Here is a 17,227-nt window from a genome sequence, read left to right as displayed (position 1 = left end):
CACTCCTCCTCTCCTCTTGCCAATGATGGAGCCCTTTGTATTATTTGAACCCATTCGCAAAATACAAAGCCTGCTGCGAAAGGACAGCGTAGAGGGGCAGGCAGAGCAGCTGTTGTATAAGAAAGCAACATCTCTCCTGTCAGAGAGCTGCAAGTATAACGAAAGCTGTACCCCTGGTGCTCAGCAGAAATGTAAATAAAAGAGATAAGTCCAGAAGAAGACATGCACCTCGAAGGACTTAATTTATAGCAGGCCAGCACATTATAGAAAGTGGCTGAACTCCTGGACATCAGCTTTAAGAAAGTTCCCTTTCCAAACTTCCCATCCTGGTGATTATATAGAGTGGGGGAGGCAAGGATAACCCCCCCCCCCACCCCCAAAGCAGTAATGACATGACAACAGTTTTTGCCCATCCCTGCTCCATCCAAAATTGCAAAATCAAGCTTTTGGCTGCAGCTTTTATAAGTCATTTTGAATGTATGTGTAATGTAAATGTCATAAAAATGGCAAGCAAGCTGAAAATGATTTACAGTTAAATTATAATATTTAATTTTCCAAAGAACTTTCCCCTCATTTACATAAGCAGGCATAAAATAGAATCGCATGTCTGAAACACAACATTTTGGCGAGCTTGTCCAACTGAGCAGGAAAGAACATAGTGATCTGTAGTTATTTGGTGTATAAGCAATATTCTATTAAAAAGAAAAGGGAAAGGTCCTGGAAGTCATAAATCTCTGCAAAACCCCATAAGAAGGTGTAAGACAGCCTCAGCCCGGGCTCCAACATGACCACACCACCAATGCATTTCACACCGCTCACGGAGTTAAGTCTGAAAAAGCTCTGTGGGCTGAGTGAAATGCGTTGGGAACGGAGCCTCGGGCTGAGGCTGTCATACACCTTCTTACGGGGTTTTGCAGAGATTTGCTTCCCCTTTTCCATTAGATGTGTAGAGCTGGGACAAGCTCTGTACTTGTCTGCACTCCAAGTGGTTGCTACATAAGAGGACCTGGTGGAGCGTTGAGCGGCACCTGTAAATTTTAGTCACAATATTCTGTTCACCAACAGTGGGTAAAACATTAGAATGTACACAATACTCTGGGTCACCAGAGATTTGCCACTGATGAGAAGCTACACAACGTAATGTACCAGGCACGGGAGCTATGTGACCACCATTACTTCTTTATAAGAAGGATAACTCCTTGGACACCGGGTGGTACTTATGGAAAGGCTCCTTGTAATACCCCAAAATGTAACATCAGCAGCTCTCAATCGTTATAAACCGGCACTGTATAAATATGAGGCGTCGGGTCTTACCTTACTGCACTGGTGCCAAGATGCCATCTATACCAACTTTGCCAGGAGAACCGCCGACTAAAATATCCCTTTGTAAAATCTCCTCAGAATGAAGGAAAACAGCAGAAAAACCTGGAAGACATAACGAAAATCCTTGTTCACAGCTACCCAGAGAACAAAACGCAAAAAAAGATAAAGTCTTAGATCCGCACAGCATTATGAACATTTTAAAGCACATTAAAACACCTTCTGTGCCTAAACATACCTAGAATGTCTTCTGGGATATAAACCAAACAGCAAATATCCTTCATGAGCTCTTCTGTAGTGCTATAGAAGCTCTAAAAATGTAACTGTGCCTATTAAAGAAAACTGATCTGTATGTTCTGGAACAATCTCTATACGGTACGCTGTAAGTGGTTGTGATGGGACATTAGAGTGTCAGCTCCTCTGGTAGAGACTGATGTGACTGGCTCAAGTGCGCAGTATATGTCAGAGCTCTATAAATGAATAATAATAATAATAATAATAATAATAATAATAATAATAATAATATTAGTATGTGACTGGAGGAGGGGACATTAGAGTGCATTTTTTTTAATTAAAAAACATCATACAAACACACAGCTTATTAATAAAAACATGTTTACACAAAAATAAACAACTAAACAAAAACAAGCGTGCTTACATCAGCAAGTACAGAAAACCATTTCCTGACAAGATAACATAGAAAGAAACATATTTTAATGACAACAAAAAAGAGACTACAAACCCCGAACCTCAACTTAAACACAGTCCAGACTAAAAAACATTTTGAGATTTAATTGTCATCAGGATGCGATTCCAACCCCCCCCCCCCCCCCCCCCACATATCATTCACCCCAACTTCTACATCATTCTGCACCAGCCACTCTCATTCCCTTCCCACCTCAATCGTCATCCAATCCATCCCTCACTCCACCCCTCGGTGTCCGACGACCCCCAGCTGCACTTCTGCCATGCCGAGGAGGAGGGGTTGGCACCGCCATACACACTGGTCCAGCACCCTACACTGCCTTCAATACGCTAGGAGAAACAATAGGTGCAGACACAGACTTGACAACCACACTTTCTGACACTGACTGGGAGACCACAGACCACTGACACCAAAGACGGCCTTACAGACACAGATGGGACAGAGACACTAGGATCACCTGGTACTACCTCTGCCAACCCAGACTCTTCTCTATCCAGATGGAAGAATTCCTCCACTAGCTCTGGCTTATTGTGCAAAGCCTCAGGGCACTGGCTATAAAGCTATAAGGCACTGGCTATGTCCCTTGACTCCACATTTATGGCACAGCTTAGGTTGACCAGGGTAAAAGATGGTAATCTCTAACAATAAAGGTAGAGGAGGGCAAATGCTTGACCACATTATCACACATACTCAACCTCTTTGACACTGATCACCCACCCGTCCAGATTCCTCTATTATCCACAATCTTTTGTAGCGGGCACAAAGTTTCACCAAATCTCCTCAACCAGACCCATTAATCCTCAGGGGGTAAGGGACTCATTCCTTATCAGAATATTCAAATTTTTTATCAAGGGCTGATGTGAGATTACCTTAGGGACAAGCCCCTTACAGTCTGGCTGGCCCCTATATACATGCTCAAACCATTCCTAAAATAGATCCAGCGATTCTGGATGCACAAATGACAAATCATATTCAAAGGAACCATCCGGATGTATAAGAGCATAAATATCCTCTGCCTTAAATCCCATGGCTGGGATCTAACCCACAACCACCCTCCTGATAGGTGGAATACCTCCTCCTTCCCACTTAAGCTGTACAACATTCCTGCATTTAATGGAAGGTGCGTTAGGTGAAAGTCGCACAATTGGCTCCCTCTGCCACCAGCAGCATGACCTTGTCCCAACACAGCCTTAGAATAATTCCTAACTGGGAGAGATGACACATTAACTGGTTGCATAGGAATATTAACTGGCATAGGAACCTCTGAAATCTGGTTTGGTAAATTACCCACCACTTGATCTTCCCTCCTCCCCTCCAGCACAACAGTCCCGCTCACCAAAGTCCCAGAAGTACCACAGATACCAGCAGTCCTGTCATCAAGTAATGTCTTTTGTTTAGAAAAAAACGCTGATTCGCCGTTCATACGGCCTGCCTGCAATGCAGTTTCAATGTTCATGCAACATTCCTGATCTGCACTGTTGGTTTCCATGCGAGACTCCTCGCAGTCAGCTAATCCACGACACTGGCAGGGAAGGGATTAACACCAGGGACAATCAAATAGTTAAATGTTCCCTGAGGAGGTGCTAACTGAGTGGGGTAGTGTCACTCTGAGGGAAAAGAGAGATCCCCGATTCAGCTTAACTGAATCACAAGATCTCTTTCCCTTCCTGACAGATCTGCCGTTTGCCTTGTTTACACAGGCAGACGGCTGATCCGTCTCTCCTGTGAACAAGCAGTGGGTCGCAGGCGGCCATCGTGGCCGCCGGACACGCTGATTGCCTCTAGCAGTGTCCGCTCACATCGGGAGCTGTACCACGGCGACACGCGTGCGCCCAAAACCACGTGCACAAAATCACGTATCTGTACATGATTTTTTGCAGATGGACCTCCCTACCACAGTATATAGGCTGTGGGCTGTCCGGAACTGGTTAAGGAATCGGTACCAGACCCGAAACGGCTTGGTATGGATTGGAAGGACCCCCACACTGTTTTTTTCACATTTTTAGAATTGTCTGCAATTGTTTAGTTGACATTCAGCTGTCAGCGGGAAACCCAATTCAATGGCCGCCGGCTTCATGACCAAAATGCTACCGCTCCTAAACACCTGTAAATGCTCCTAAACACTGCAAAAAACGCTGGCAAAAAATGCTAAATATTGGCGTTTTTTTATCCAGCGTTTTTATCTGTGGTTTTTGAATATCTTGTGTGCATGGAGCCTCAATGAAAGTTTTGTGCCTGAAGTTCAGATTTATCAGTCCCCTTCACTGGAAGCACCAGAGCTCAACCACTGGAGGGAGGTCCATGTACTTCTGGCCCTTTAGTATATACAATATTAATCTCTGTTTTCCAAAGCAATCTCTGTTTCCATATTTACAGTATGGCTGTATAAATGCCTGTCTATATATGTTATTTTTTTTTTCCCTTTAAACTGTCAAAGACAATTCAATGTAACAGCCAAGCCAACTGTCCCTCGATATAAACAACAAATGAAGCTGTGAAATGCTATGCTGGATGAGTAGAATGAATGCCATCATGCCTAATTACTGGACTTGTGAAGCCCATGCTCAGCAAGAAGAACTGAAAGTCAAGACAAGGTCATCAATGATGGCTCCAGGATTAACTGATTCCTGACTGCCGCAGGAAAGGCAACGTAACAAGAGCAGGCCGAACGCAAATGCGCAACATTCAAAGCATTGACCTTTCCTCTGCAAGCCAATTACCGGCCGGACAAACTTGTAGCCGGTGAAGCTGCTTACATTCTGCCGTTATGAACCGTCCTCACTGCTGCCGTCTGCTACTTATTACTCCAAAACAGAAAGAGAATTCCACCATCTGATTCTTTATTTATGAAGCCAGGCTCATAAAAAAAAAAAAAAAAAGCTCTGCAAGACAAGCGGAGATAGCTCTGCAGCAAGCAGGCCGCGAAAACCAACTATTTTCCTTAGAAAATATGCAATTCCGCTAACCGAACGTGAGTCTGTACAGACACCAATTATAATTTCATAGAATCAAAGGAAATCTTGCAATATTCAATTATGAATGAACCATTCTTGTGCGTCTAACTCTGGAAAACTTTTCATACTTATTACTTATCTTCAAAGTTGCACGGCGCTCGCAAACAGCAGAAGAAAATCTTTTAACGGTGACAGCTCGGCGGGTGAGACAACAATTTTTTCTGCACGAGTTTATGATAACTTTTTAACTGCATTTAACTTTTGTACATTTTTTTTTTTTTTTTGTGCAGTTACAAACCCGCCATCCCACAGAATATAATTCCCTATTGACCTATAGATAGGTAAACTTATGGGCCTAAGAGCTAAACTCTACATCCCAAAATGCCATCCCCGATAGAACCTCTGACAGGTCTTCAGAATCAGGGAGCCTTAGGAATGGACCATGACCCTGAACCTTGAAGAAGCACCCTCCGAGACCTTTCCCTCATTGCGCTCAGTGCCAAGGTGAACGCCTAAGCAGGAACCACTGCCTGAACCAACATTACAGGCTATTCGTATAGCGTGGGATCTGGGTATGGTTCTTATGGTATTACTGTGGCTGATTGAAGAATCTGAAATTAAATTAAGATTGCTGTATATATTTGGGTATAAGCCGAGTTTTTCAGCTCATTTTTTTAACCCCCCTCGGCTTATACTCAAGTGAGGGTGCCTATCTGCAGCCGTACCTTTGATTACTAAGACCCCTTTCACACTGCCGCGTTTTTCAGGCGCTTTAGCGTTAAAAAAAGCGCCTGTAAAGGGCTTGAAAGAAGCCTCATCTGCAATTCCAATGTGAAAGCTCGAGTGCTTTCACACTGAGATCCCTTTCACACTGTGGCGTTTTTCAGGCGCTTTAGCTTAAAATAAAGCGCCTGTAAAGCACCTGAAAGAAGCCGAAACTGCAATCCCAATGTGAAAGCCTTAGCGCTGGCAGGGCGTCAAAAAAAGTCCTGCAAGCAGCTTCTTTGCAGCGCTTTTGGAGCGATGAATACACCACTCCTAAAGCGCCCCTTCCCATTGAAATCAATGGGAAGCGCCTGCAAAGCGCTTTTGGTAGTGGCGCTTTGTGGGCGCTTTTAACCCTTTCTTTGGCCACTAGCAGGGGATAAAAGCGCCCCACTAGTGCTCGAAAAACGCTGGTAGAGCGCCGCTAGTTTAAGCGGCGCTTTACGAGCATTTTTCGGGAGCTAGCAGTGTGAAAGGGCTCTTAAAGCACTTTGGCTTTCACATTGGGATTGCAAATGGGTTTCTTGCAAGTGCTTTACAGGCGATTTTTTTAACGCCAACGCTAAAGTCTGTTCAGCAGTCTGTTCGGCTGCCGAACAGACTGCATAACACAGCAGGAGACACCCGCTGTTTTAGTAATCAAAGGTACGGCTGCCGATGGGCACAGTGAGGCTGCAGATGGGCACAGTGAGGCTGCAGATGGGCACAGTGAGGCTACAAATGGGCACAGTGAGGCTGCAGATGGGCACAGTGAGGCTACAAATGGGCACAGTGAGGCTACAAATGGGCACAGTGAGGCTGCAGATGGGCACAGTGAGGCTGCAAATGGGCACAGTGAGGCTGCAAATGGGCATTGTTTACCCAGTAGCTGCTGCATTTTCCCAACCTAGGCTTATACTCGAGTCAATAAGTTTTCCCAGTTTTTTTTTTGTGGTAAAATTAGGTGCCTTGGCTTATATTCAGGTCGGCCTATACTCAAGTATATATGGTACATTTTTTTTTTCTTTAAGAGAAAATATAAATTGGTTAAGCATAGAAACCTTCTCCACTGGGGAAAGGAGGTCCATCACATAAGGACACTAGCAAAAATATAAGGACTCGCAGACTAGAACGAGGTTATAACGAGGTGTGCCTAGAATACGTGTAAATTTGTTGTCAGTGTCCAATCACCTGAAGGTAGCAACCTATAACCCAGGCTCTATAAATATCCAGCCTGTAGTTTGTACGGTATGATTAAGATCATTTCTGACAGAGCACTGATAATCGCACCACATGACCCAATTTGAACATACACTGTCACTATACCAATGCAGGGCAAAGGGTACCCCCAGACCACCCTAAATCCACCTTACCTGTGCACCTTTACAGTTCCTTCCTCTGTCACAGTTGGCAACACTAACCAGTGCTTCTAGGTTTTTGGGGAGCATATGACCTGCCCCCCTGCGACAGCCAAGAGCTAGGCCCCAGCATTGCCAAAAGAGGTGATGTCGCCCCTCCAGTTCCAGGTCACTGACACAGGAACTTTCAACACCAGCTGTGACAGAGGAAGGAGCAGCTAGGGAGCACAGGTATGATGAGTATAAAGGGGTTGGTGTTGTCTTTGCAGAGATACTATAATTTTGCCCTGCATGGGAAAGGTGACTGTCTTTAATGCAGTGTCTATTTACCTTGAAGCCCCTCCCCACCAGGTAAAAACAACAGTTAAAAATATCAAAACCATAAACATCAAAAGAAAAATTATTCACCTTAGTCTGTGGCTTCTAGTCGATGATGTTATATTATAGCATTTACCCGAATTATGGTTCTGAATCTTAGGATGCTGTTATCCCAAACAACGGTCTGCATTTCTTCTGCCCACTTTTCGGTGGGTGGATTTATGGGTTGGCTTCCCCAGACCCCAACCCTAAATGTGCCCACTTACACAGCCATGCCCCCTGCAATGAATGACTTTTTGAGTTTCTGTGCATGTGCAGTAACTCAGATATGTGTTATGCTGTGATCCCAAAACATGGCTTGGGACAGAGTATTGGTGGGATAGAGAGCCGAGACGTAGGGCTGTGTAACAAATACAGGGCAACTGGCATCTATGGAAAAACAAAAACAGAGAGCGCACCATGGCTGACACATTTTGAGGGGATGTTCATCAGAGCCAATCCCTTGAAATGTGTCAGCCATTTGGAGGGTCTTCTTGTGATTGGGACCAGGTTGCTTAGGACGCTGCGGATACCGATGTGCTTGTTTATCTATGCTGTTTGCGAGAATACATCTGTTTAAACCAGGGGTCTCAAACTGGCGGCCCTCCAGCTGTTGCAAAACTACAAGTCCCATCATGCCTTTGCCTGTGGGAGCCATGCTTGTAACTGTCAGCCTTGCAATGCATCATGGGACTTGTAGTTTAACAACAGCTGGAGGGCCGCCAGTTTGAGACCCCTGGTTTAAACCTTTCCATTAAGCTATTGCAAAGGTAATGCGTAAGGCTGGTGCTCCCTCGGTTTTTGTTTTTACATAGATGCCAGCTGCCCTGGATTTGCTGTTTGTGAGTATACATCTGTTTTATCCTTTTAATAAAGCTATAGCATGGGTAATGCGCAAGGCTGGCGTGCCCTCCGTTTTTGTTTTTTTCAGTGTGTCTTCTGGACTTCCCCAGCCCTTAGGGGGCTGCAAAGTGTTGCCAATGATGGAGTAGCTGAAGAATTGTGATCCTTCATTTGCCGATGCATTCATTTGAGCGCAGAAAGTTGTTTTTCAGCTGGCATCTATGCACTGGGATTGGGGAAAAGCTGAAGATTCCAAATCTTTTGAGAAGAGGGCAGGAATGCATTTTCCAGGGTTTTGGATCTTCATCTTACACAGGTTCCTGTGACAAGGCCCAGTGATGAATATAAGACGAGTATTTTTTTTTTTTTTTCTTTTTTTTTGTTTACAAACTATTTTTAATCAGAGAAAAATGGTGGGACATAAAACTTTTCTTGCAATGTTTTATGTTTTTTTTAAATGTACATTTAGAAGCATTTACATGTAGGTTGGGGCTTAATAAGCAGAACTTGGGGCAAGATATAAGGTCCATCTTAATGTTATTAAAAATCCCCTCTTCATTTCATCTAGCACACGTTATGGTTTTATAAAACAGTCAACTATGGCAACCTGGAGGCATTAGAACCTGCTGCTGGTGAACAGAACTTCCCAGAAATCTCTCTTCCTGTTAGTGGGGGTTGGTTCACTGCTTTGCCCAGAAATGTGCACAGAGCTCGCAATCAAATTATAGGTATCTTCTAGAATGGGTGTTTTTGAATTTGTAGAGATATTTCATAAGGCTCTTGAACATGTAAGGCTCGGGTTCACATTGGCGCGGCTTCAAAGTTGCAGGATGCCTATGACTTCTTTAACAGGAGTCAATGCAAGCAACTCTGAAGTCGCCCCAAAGTAGTGCAGGAACCCTTTCTAAGTTGGTGTGACTTGAGTCACTCTGATTAAAATGGTTCCATTGCACTTAATGGAGCGCGATTTGTCAGGTGACTAAGTCGCCTGACAAGTCTCGCCAGTGTGAACTGAGCCGTAAGGGATCCTTCCTTGCTACAATATGACTGCTCAGATTGTGATAATGAAGGTAGACTCTCCAGCTTAAAGAGACTCTGTCACCTTCCTATTCAGAGCAGAGTGACTATGCCTCCTAATGGCACACTTCTTACTAGTAGGGCATGGGTGCCCAACCTGTGGCCCTCAAGCTGTTGTGAAACTACAAGTCCCATGAGTCATTGCAAGGCTGACAGTTACAAGCAAGACTCCCAAAGACAGAGGCATGGTGGGGCATTCAGTTCCACAAACGCTGGAGGGCCACAGGTTGATCACCCATGTAATAAGGTATACCCAATGATTTGCTGCCTCCTCCCCACTGCAGGTGTCCAATCTGAGCAAGCTTTGGAGTAGCAGCCATTCCAGGCTGGTTAACACATCCAGCTTCCCATATGACAGTTCCAGAGTTGGTGAATGCCCGCTATGTATCAACAACGTTTGTTTTCACATTGGCTGGATGGCCTTTCTTAGGGTCAATTTCCTGGTGGTTGACAATTGTGGACCACACCTCTGCAATGTGTGTTGAAATGGCCTCAGGATAACTGGATGACAAGCCGCTGAGGGGATTACGTCAGATATCCTGGAACGTCTATATGTTTTCAATGACTGACAATACATATGGTCGCTTCCTAGTTGTAAGTTGAAGGATGACGTTCACCTGATTATTCTCTATCTATAAAGTATACTTGTGAATTACAATGTGCTGTGCACTTGTAAAGTGAACCAAGTCTCTTTCCCCCTGAGGAAGAATTGCAAAACGCGTTGGGGAGTGTACTACATCTCTGTTTAAGTAAAAGATAAATCTACATAATACACTTGTTTACTTCGTACTAGCATACCAACATTACTTTATAATGAGATATTGTCAGCCCCTGTGTTTTATGAGATACACAAGTGGATAAACATACAGGAGATGAGATCCTCAACAAATCCATAAACACAATACAGTATATGGGTTGCCAGTTTTTTTATTTGTATGCATAATAAAATGATTGTGGATTTTACTCTTTTGTGTACGCACATTGTGAATGTCTACAAAATCCCATTAAAAAAAATATTTATTTAGATGTTGCAATGTCCAGAGATGGTGCCATTCCCTTTTGGAATCCCCATCATACCCCCCAGTTTTGAGTATGATGGGTCTAGTACAGGGGTCTCCAAACTGCATCCCAGGGGCCAGATGTGGCCCTTTGCTCAACTTTTATCCAGCCCTTGGAGCACTTTTTCCATCCACTGATACCAACAATGACACCAATGAAGAGGGCACAATTCCTCCCAATGACACCAACGATGGGGTACAATTCTTCCCAATGACACCAACGATGGGGCACAATTCATCTCAATGACACCAACGATGGGCCACAATTCCTCCCAATGACACCAATGACGGGGCACAATTCCTCCCAATGACACCGACAGTGGGGCCTAATCAGCTCAAAGATGGGGCACAATTCAACTCAATGACACCAATGATGGGGCCCAATGACATCAACAATGGGTCACAATTCCTCCCACTCACACCAATAATCGACTGCCCTTAAAGTCCCATAGGGGGTTCCTCGTTCTTTTTTGGTACTCATTTGGGATGTGGTAGTACAGTCACTAGAATACAGTTCCACATCACTCACACCAATAATGGGTTGCAATTACTCTCACTGAAACAATGTGGCATTATTTTCTCCCCCTGACGTCGGGACATTTTCTACTCCCACTGGCCACAGTCCGGCCCGCCTAAAGTCTGAAGGAAAGTAAACTGGCCCTTTGTTTAGAAAGTTTGGAGACCCCTGGTCTAGTATGTCGGGGTGACCTATAATGCAAAAAAATTATGCTGCAGGTTCTTCACCATTTAAGGTGATTGTAAACTTTTTTTTTTTGTTAAATAACAAACATATTTTTCTTACCTTCTCTGTGTAATGCCCCGATTCTTCCTCTTCTTGGGTCCCCCACCAGTGTTCCTGCCTCCTCCTCCACCGCCGAGTGCCCACCGTAGCAAGGCGCTTGCTATGGGGGGGACACTCATACAGGCTTGCTCCCGAGCTGGCAGCTCGGCCCCGCCCCCTTCTCCCTCCTCACTGGTTGTGATGGACAGCCAATGGCTCCCGCTGCTGTCTCTGAGCCTATGAGGAGGGAGAGAGCTGAGAAAGCCTCTGCTCTTTTGCACATCACTGGACCGAGATCAGGCTCAGGTATGAGTGGGGGCCGAAAAGGGGGGGGGGGGGGGTAGAGCTGCACTCAGAATGCATTAAACTCTGTCCTCTAGTGAATGCATTTAGGAGGAAGTGAGAATTTAAAAGGAAAACTTTATCTTCATTATGGCACAGCAGCACCAGAGAGTGCTAATCTGTTCTCAGTGGATCTCCACCTCAGCTGTCACGTTGTAAATACACAATGTATTCACTGTAAGATATTTTCAATGCACACCAGACCAGAAGGGAGATGTAATGCATTCATTAAATGTTTGTGCTCACACCCTCCTCCCCCCCCCCCCACTCCCCGATTCAGCGAAGCACCTTCATTTAACCCAGTGGGTTTCCATGCTACGCGTCTCCTACTTCATCAGCGTTTCTCAAGTTTTATATCAATTTTTCTCAGTTTACATCACTGCAGGTCATTAGTGCTCATCACTGTATTGACTTTGTAGCCGGATAATGATATTTTCTGTATGTAAATGATAAACCGCTGTGCAATCAGCACATCCATCCGCGGGCCCCAATAACGTTCTTTATTGGAGGGATCTTGCGGCATAATTACACGTAAACTCATTTGGATTGTAAAAAGCAATATTCTCCAACTGTCTGCGGCCCTTCATCAGGCAAAAGAGCTTAATAATTCCAATGAATTATTTACCGGAATGGGCCGAGAAATAGACGCGGCCTCGTTTGCCGTATGTTTTCCATTGCAGAGATTACAGGGGAAAGTGAAATGTTTAGGTGGCTGCGCTTTCGCGTCTGACAAACTGAGCACCAACTCAGCCATTTTCCAGCTGTTGGAAGAGAAAGTCCAGCCATTAAAATCAATCAGCGAGAATGATAAAACTACCCAGACAACACTGCAGCTCTGCTAAAGTCACTGTTCACGCTACCTTGAAGAGAACATAGCATCAAATATACGTTGGCATGCAAGGTCTGTGTGATGTGTGGGTATAACACCTCCAGTTATTTATTACCTCTCACAGAGATCAGCATCCCCCCCCCCATGTTTTTTTTTCTTTAATTAAATTTTTTTTAAATACCAAAAAGTCATACTTACCTGCTCTGTGTAATGGTTTTGCACGGCGCAGCCCCCATCCTCCTCTTCTTGGGTTCCCCAAAGGCGCTCCTGGCCCCTCCCTGCTGCCGAGTGCCCCTATAGCAAGCAGCTTGTTATGGGGGCACCTGAGCAGGCTCGCTCCCGAGCCACTGCGCCGCGTGTCCATTCACACATAGAGTGTGGATCAGCCCCGCCCCTGCTCTCTCCTCCTTGGCTGTGATTGACAGTAGCAGGAGCCAATGACTCCTGCTGCTGTTTCAGCCAAAGAGTGAAAGTCTCTGGAGAGTCGAGGCTCTTGTGCACATCGCTGGATCAAGATGGGGCTCAGGTAAGTATTAGGGGGGGCTGCACACAGGTGGTTACATAGCTACATAGTAGGTAAGGTTGAATAAAGACAATAGTCCATCCAATTCAACCTGTGTAGGTGTACGTGTGTCAGTGTCTATAATTATTTCCCATATGCCTGTAAGTTGTGTTCTTTAAGATGCACATCTAAGAGTCTTTTAAAAATATCCATATTCCCCATTGACACCACCAATTGTGGAAGAGACAGTGACAGTGAAAAACTCCTGTGCAGTTTAAAAGAGAAGTATTTTTTTTTTTCTTTTGTGCTATTTATACTTACTTACCTAGGTGGATGCAGCATCAGACCGATGATGCATCTGTCCCCCCCCCCCCCCCACCTCTGCATGAGAACAGAGCCACCCAACATCGCCGATGGCTCGGTTCTCACTCCCCCTTGAGCGGAGAGGTGCTGACTGTCAGTCATCATCTCTCTTGCTCTGCTCTTCCATGCTCATTGGAGCACTGAGCTGTGAAGGGGCAGGGAGCAGCCATCTCAGGGGCTCGCTGAGACTGCCATCAGTCCGAGTCAGGATGACATGCTGTAAACTACTTTAGTAGTGAGGAATTAACATCCTGCACCTTCACAGCTCAGATAAGCCCCAATTCATGCAACTCCACACCTCAGATCACTGTCTCCCCTGCAAATCTGCCCCAGCACTGTACTACCCTGCTCATCTGTCACACCACTGTAACCCCCTGTACATCTGCCCCACCAATGTCCCCCCTTTCTCATCTTATCCACCACTGTACCTCCCTGCACATCTGCTCCAATGCCGTATCCCCCATGCTCTTCTGTCTCACTACTGAATCACCTTCTCATCTGTCCTAACACTGAACCCATCTGCTGCACCACTGTAACCCGCTTTCTCATCTGCCCCACCAATGTACCTCCATGCACATCTGCTCCACCACTGTAACCCCCTGCTCATATGTTCCACCGATGTATCTCCTTTCTCCTCTGCACATCTGTCCCACCTCTGTACCCCCTGCTCCTCTGCCCCACCGCTGTAACCCCCTGCTCACCTGTCCAAGCAATATACCTCCTTTCTCCTCTGCCCCAACACTGAACCTCCCCTGCTCATCTTTCCCACCATTGTAACCCCCTTGTCATCTGTCCCACCACTGTACCCCCTTGCTCTTCTGTCCCATCACTGTACCTCCCTGCACATCTGCTCCACCGCTGCATCCCCATGTTCTTCTATCTCACTACTAAACAACCTTCTCATCTGTCCTAACACTGAAACCATCTGCTACACCACTGTAACCTGCTTTCTCATCTGCCCCACCAATGTACCGCCTGCACAGGTGTGTACCCCCTGCTCTTCTGCCCCACTTCTGTATCCACCTACTTTCCTGCCCCACCACTGTTCTCCCTGCCCCACCACTGTAATCCTCTGCTCATCTGCCCTACCAATACACCTCCTTTCACATTTGCCCCACTGCTGAACCGCCCTGCTCATCTGGCCCATCAATGTACCCTCCTGCTCTTCTGTCCCACTGCTAAACCCCCTTCTCATCTCTTCCATCACTGTACCTCCCTGCACATCTGCCCCACCGCTGTACTCTCCTGCTCTTCTGTTCCACCTCCGAACCCCTCCTGCTTATTTTTTCCAACGCTGTACCCTCCTGCTCATCTGCTCCACTGCTGTACCATCTTCTCATCTATGATATGCGTGATATGCAGAGTGGTGAAAGGAAGCAGAGATGAGACATCTTCCTGTCCTGGCACACTCATCCTGCTGATCCACCTCTCACATCCAGCCCAGGTGCATGTATGTTATGTGTGTGATGCATGTGATGCATGGGATGTATGGAATGTATGTGATGTATGTGATGTATGGGATGTACAAGCATCTGGAATGGATGCGCAATGATGAGCTCGGGTCAGGGGCATTTTCTGAAAGCAGTGGGCCTGTGTGCCGGATCATAAGTTGGGTCCCCGCAGCTGAGAAAGAGTGTCAGGGTGTGATTTTCATTGCACTGAATACTGGCTGTGGCTTAAAGGGACGTATTTACAACGTGTGGGGGCACAGTGCCCCCCCCCTTAAGTGCAGGTTTGGTGCGGGGAATTCTGCAACTGGAATGCAACTGGAATGCATTAGTGTCTCACTGACACTTCCCTGCGCTGCTCTGCTGATGAGGAGGGAGTCGAGTGCTGGCAAAAAGAGGCTTTGCGTGCCGCTTGCGGCACCAGTCCTGTGGGTTGCCTACCCCTGCTCTAATCTAAAGTGCCAGAGTAAACATGAACATACACCTGAAGAAATTAAGATCTTCTGCATCATGGTCAGGTGCAGCAAGATGTCAGCTTTAATAAGACATGGTGTATAAAACACAGTCAATATGTTTCTGTCATAACGGCCTTAACCCCAACCCTAACTGTGTATATCATGTAATGTCATGAGTAAGGCTGTTATGGCAGAAACACATTTACGGGTTTTGTTGTATACACCGACGACTTAATAAAGCTGATGTCTTGCTGCACTTGACCGTGATGCTGGTGAATTCTTCCCCTCTTCAGCAGACTGCAATCCGTGCCTGAGCACTGGATATTCAGCCGTGGATCTTTAAGTAAGGAAGTAAAAGCGCTGCTTTTTGTTCTTAGATGAAGATCCACCCATCAGATGTTGTTTTTTTTTTTTTTTTTTAATGAACAAAGGGTCAGTAGACTAGGCAGCAACCCTAATATTTAAGTCTTTTTTTTTAGTTAAAGACAAGACATACAAAGTTGCAGCGTTCACTGGTGATTTGCTATTTTTCTTTCTCAAAATCAATTGTTTTAAACCCTGCACCCTCCACCCCTAAAGAGGAGTTCCAGGATTCTTCAGAAAAAAAAAGTCAGCAGCTACACATACTGTAGATGCTGACTCTTAATATTAGGCCACTTATCTGTCCCAGAATCCAGCGGTGTTCTAACCTGAGATGATTTTTCAAAGCAATTTAAAAAAATATATATACTGTCTGTTAGAGCTGCACGATTCTGGCCAAAATGAGAATCACAATTTTTTTTGCTTAGAATAAAAAGATCATAATTCTCTCACAATTCTCACAACGTAAAATCTTTCACATTATACAAAAAATAAAAAATAAAAAAATGGGCTAACTTTACTGGTTAGTTTTTTTTTTTTTTTGGAGGTTTTTTTTTTTTTTTTATTTCATTAACCACTTGCCGCCTGCCCTATAACAAAATGACGGTGGCAAAGTGGTTGCATAATCCTGATCGGACGTCATATGACGTGATCAGGATTATGAGCCGCTGGGGGCGCGCATCGCGGCGATCGTTGTTGCGGGGTGTCAGTCTGACACCCTGCAACTACGATCTCGGTAAAAAGTCTCAGACGGAGACTCTTTACCACGTGATCAGCCGTGTCCAATCACGGCTGATCACAGTGTAAATAGGAAGAGCCGGTGATCGGCTTTTCCTCACTCGCGTCTGTCAGACGCGAGTAGAGGAGAGCCGATCGGCTGCTCCTCTGACAGGGGGGGTCTGTGCTGATCGATTATCAGCACAGCCCCCCCCCCCCGAGGATGCCCACACTGGACCACCAGGGACGCCACCAGACCACCAGGGATGCCGAGCACCAGGTATGCCACCCTAGACCACCAGGGATGCCAGTCAGTGCCACAATGGATGCCAATCAGTGCCCATAATGGATGCCAATCAGTGCCCACAATGGGCATCACTGATTGGCATGCATTATTGTTTGACACTGATTGGCATCCATTAGTACAGTATATTATAATACAATGCCGCCTATCAGTTCCCATCTGTGCCGCCTATCAGTGCCCATCCATGCCACCTATCAGTGACCATCCATGCCCATCTGTGCCACCTACCCATGCCCATCTGTGCCGCCTACCCATGCCCATCTGTGCCGCCTACCCATGCCCATCCGTGCCAATCTGTGCCAGCTATCAGTGCCAATTTGTGCCATCTATCAGTGCCCATCAGTGTCGCCCATCAGTGCCACCCATCAGTGCCACCCATCAGTGCCACCCATCATTGCCGCCTATCAGTGCCCATCAGTGCCACATATCAGTGTCCATCAATGCCACCTCATCAGTGCCACTTCATTGGTGCCACCTCATCGGTGCCCATCAGTGCCGCCTTATCATTGCCCATCAGTGTAACCCCATCAGTGCCCATCAGTGAAGGAGAAAACTTACTTATTTACAAAGTTGCAAAATTTTCGGTATTTTTTTATTTGTTTAGCAAAAAATAAAAACAGCAGAGGTGATCAAATACCACCAAAAGAAAGCTCTATTTGTGTAGAAAAAATTATAAAAATTTCATTTGGGTACAGTGTAGCATGACAAC

The 17,227-nt window shown here is 45.6% G+C and overlaps 1 protein-coding gene across 1 annotated transcript in view; it reads right to left on the bottom strand.

Moving 5' to 3' along the window:
• PTPRF (protein tyrosine phosphatase receptor type F) overlaps positions 1-17,227 on the bottom strand; it is a 1,477,204-nt gene that overhangs the window by 811,496 nt on the left and 648,481 nt on the right. Inside the window, exon 5 of the mRNA XM_077450677.1 lies at positions 1,315-1,425. The gene's annotated coding sequence lies outside the window, so the exon portion shown is untranslated. The remainder of the gene's footprint in view (positions 1-1,314; positions 1,426-17,227) is intronic.

Source organism: Lithobates pipiens, unplaced genomic scaffold, assembly GCF_037356315.1.
Source record: "Lithobates pipiens isolate NorthernLeopardFrog02 unplaced genomic scaffold, aLitPip1_a1.2 Scaffold_23, whole genome shotgun sequence".
In the NCBI taxonomy this organism is placed as follows: Eukaryota; Metazoa; Chordata; class Amphibia; order Anura; family Ranidae; genus Lithobates; species Lithobates pipiens.
Note: the sequence above shows the minus strand (reverse complement) of the source record. Positions and strands in the feature narration are given on the sequence as shown.